Source organism: Heptranchias perlo, unplaced genomic scaffold (assembly GCF_035084215.1).
Source record: "Heptranchias perlo isolate sHepPer1 unplaced genomic scaffold, sHepPer1.hap1 HAP1_SCAFFOLD_56, whole genome shotgun sequence".
Taxonomy (NCBI): domain Eukaryota; kingdom Metazoa; phylum Chordata; class Chondrichthyes; order Hexanchiformes; family Hexanchidae; genus Heptranchias; species Heptranchias perlo.
The window spans coordinates 2,629,337-2,632,814 of NW_027139581.1; the positions used below are offsets into that span (position 1 = coordinate 2,629,337).

Consider the following 3,478-nt stretch of genomic DNA (forward strand, 5'->3'; position numbering starts at 1 on the left):
GTTAATGTAAAGTTTTGCACTAATTTTTTGATGCTGCAATTAAAGCTCACTGTTTCACTTTCAATCTCGCTTGTCCTGTTATCTGCTTTCCTGGGAGGGGGCGAGGAGGCAATTACCCATTTTCATCGATGTCTGCAAGCATCAGCCACTGGGTGCTCTCTCGCTGCCCTGTCTCCTGCAGCCACGGTTTCCTCGGGGGTGGGGGAACCAACAATGGCCCCAGCAACATCCGGGTTGCCATCATGCATCTCATCCATTCCCAGAGGCATCTCGTCTTCCTGGTCAAAGGTCAGTCCTTCCCGCAGGGTGAAGTTGTGCAATGCGCATCAGACAACCACAACCCTGGACACCTTGACAGGTGAGTACGGCAAAGATCCCCCGACCTGTCCAAGTATTGAAAGCGTGATTTCAGCGCCCCGATTCTCCTCTCCACGACTTGGCGTGAGCACACGTGGGCACGGTTGTTCCTCTCCTGAGCTGTACTATTGGTCCTGCGGTCGGGTGTCATCAGCCACGGCTTCAGCGGGTCGCCCTTGTCACCTGATATCCATCCAGATCCTTGCTGCTCTCCGGTGAAGGTATCATTGCAAGTCTGAGAGGCGAAGGACGGAGGCATCATGGGCACTTCCCTTGTGATCTGTATTTACACTCATGATCCACAGGTCGGCATCGCAAAGGATTCTCACATTTAACCAATTAAACCCCTTCCTGTTGTTGTTAGTGACAGGTGCCTCATTGGGTGCCTTGAACGTCACATGGAATCCGTCGACAGCCCCCTGTAATCTGGGAATCCAGCGATCCTGTGGAACACGGTAGACCTCTCCCTTTAGGGAATCCAGCGATCCTGTGGAACGCGGTAGATCTCTCCCTTTGGGGAAATCAGCGATCCTGTGGAACACGGTAGATCTCTCCCTTTGGGGAATCCAGCGATCGTGTGGAACGCGGTAGACATCTCCCATTGGGGAATCCAGCGATCCTGTGGAACACGGTCGACCTCTCCCTTTACCGCGCTGGGGACATGTCAAGTTTGATCAACTGGGAAACCGCGCGGAATATCGCGCCCGTGACCTCATGAATCCACTCTCGCAGGGCTCTGGGTGATTGTGTATCTGTGACCTGATGAATACAGACTCCCGCAGGGCTCTGGCTAATGGTGTATCTGTGACCTGATCAATTCAGACTCCCGCAGGGCTCTGGGTAATGGTGTATCTGTGACCTGATGAATTCAGACTCTCACATGGCTCTGGGTGATGTTGCACATGTCACCAGGGCGTGACTGAATTGACCCACATGCCACTGACGAGGCCCTGCAGGAAGTAGAAGGTGGCTGAAGCTCCTCTTGTCACATCTCACAGAGGCGGCCGATTGCCTCCTTGCAAAAACGAAGTCTCCACACAGATATCTCTTCCCATACCAATGCAGTTGGTGTGGTGTGTATGGACTTTCAAAAGGCTTTTGATAAATTGCCGGTAGGCTTATCATCAAGATTGCGGCCCCTGGAATGAAGAGGGCAGTAGCAACATGGATACAGAATTGACGAAGGGACAGCAAAGAGAGATAACTGGTGAACGGTTGTTTTTCACACTGGAAGGAGGTGTCCAATGGTGTTCCCCAGGGGTCGGTGCTGGGACCACTTCTTTTCTTGATATATATTAATGACTTGGACTTGGATTTCCAGGGCACAATTTCTAAATTTTCAGATAACACAAAACTTGAAGGAGTCGTAAAGAGTGAGGAGGATAGTGATAGACTTCAAGGGAATATGGACTGGCTGGTGGAATGGGCGGATACATGGCAGGTGAAATTTAACGCAAAATAATACGAAGTCATACATTTTGGGAGGAAGAATGAGATGAGGCAATATAAACTAGAGGGCAAAAGTCTAAAGGGGTGCAGGAGCAGAGAGATCTGGGGGTGTATGCGCACAAATCGTTGAAGGTGGCAGGGCAGGTTGAGAAAGTGGTTAGAAAAGCATCCTGGGTCTTTGGCTTTAAAATAGAGGCATGGAGAACAAAAGTATGGAAGTCATGATAAAGCTTTTTTAAACACTGGTTCGGCCTCAACTGGAGTAATGTTTCCAGTTCTGGGCACCGCACTTTAGGAAAGATGTGAAGGCCTTAGAGAGGGTGCAGAAGAGATTTATTGGAATGATTCCAGGGATCAGGGACTTTAGTTATGTGGATAGACTGGGGGAGTTGGGATTGCTCTCCTTGGAACAGAGACGGTTGAGAGGAGATTCGATAGAGGAATTCAAAATAATGAAGGGTCCAGTCAGAGTCGATAGAGAGAAAGTGTTCCCATTGGCGAAGGGTCAAGAATCTGAGGACATAGATTTAAGGTGATTGGCAAAATAACCAAAGGTGACACGAGGAAAAACTTTTTTGCACAGAGTGGTTGTGATCTGGAGTGCACTGCCCGAGGGGGTGGTGGAGGCAGATTCAATCATGGCTTTCAAAAGGGAACTGGATAAGTACTTGAAAGGATAAAGATTGGAGGGCTACAGGGATAGGACGGGGGAGTGGGAATAACTGGAATGCTCTTGCATGGAGCCGGCATGGACCGAATGGCCGAATCGCCTCCTTCCGTGCTGTGACCTTTCCATGTTTCTCTCATTCAAATGGAAGAGTGAAAATGAGCAGTATCAAAATGTAACAACTACCAGGAGTGGGGTTCGAACCCACGCGGGTATAAACCCATTGGAGCTTAAGTCCAACGCCTTAACCACTCGGCCATCCTGGTCTTTTTGCGTTTTGGTTTGGTGTGTAATATACTTGAGTCTCACTGCTTCATTTTCATTGTCAGTCAAAGTCCAGGATGAAATGATGTGTGGAGCGGGGAAAGTGTGACAGAGAGAAACTCTGAGAAGCGTTGAAGAAGTGACACACACGCTCAGACACATGACACACACACACACACACAGCCACGGACACCTCTATGTGTGAGTGTGTGATGTGTCTGTCCGTGCGATCCCCGTCCGTGCCGGCTTCAATTTTTCATGAAATGACCTATTTGACAACAGTTTGTTGAACTTTCCACGGGCCACTGTTGAAAGACGACTCACTGTTCACATTTCCATCTCTCTGTTAGTTAAGATCCAGAATAAAGTGAAGTGGGGTGCGAGGAAAAGAGTGATAAAGAGAGACACTCAGAAAGAGAGAGAGACACTGGGACAGAAAGAGACTCTCTCGGTCTGTCTGAGTCTGTGTCAGTCTCTCTCCCTCCATCTGTCCAATACCCGCAGATTTGAGAATCACAGGGTCAAAGAAGGAAACAGATTGGAGAAAATTGAGCCTGTGTCCTGTTTCAAAACCGACTCCCAGGAAAACGGCTCCGCTAGAATCGTTAAATGGTCAAAGTTTTTCTGGCGACTTTGACCTCCTCCCTGAGATGGCGAGACACGGGGACGTGGGGCGATTGAAAAGGCTTCGGAAAAATCATTTCCAATTGGATATTCTCCATCGTGGTGAGATATCCCCCC

At 49.1% G+C, this 3,478-nt stretch overlaps 1 non-coding gene across 1 annotated transcript; it reads right to left on the bottom strand.

Annotated features, from left to right (window-relative positions):
* Nucleotides 1-2,656: 2,656 nt before the first annotated feature.
* Nucleotides 2,657-2,739, bottom strand: trnal-uaa (transfer RNA leucine (anticodon UAA)). The gene has a single exon. It is a non-coding gene; the product is annotated as a tRNA-Leu (tRNA).
* Between the last annotated feature and the right edge of the window lie 739 nt (nucleotides 2,740-3,478).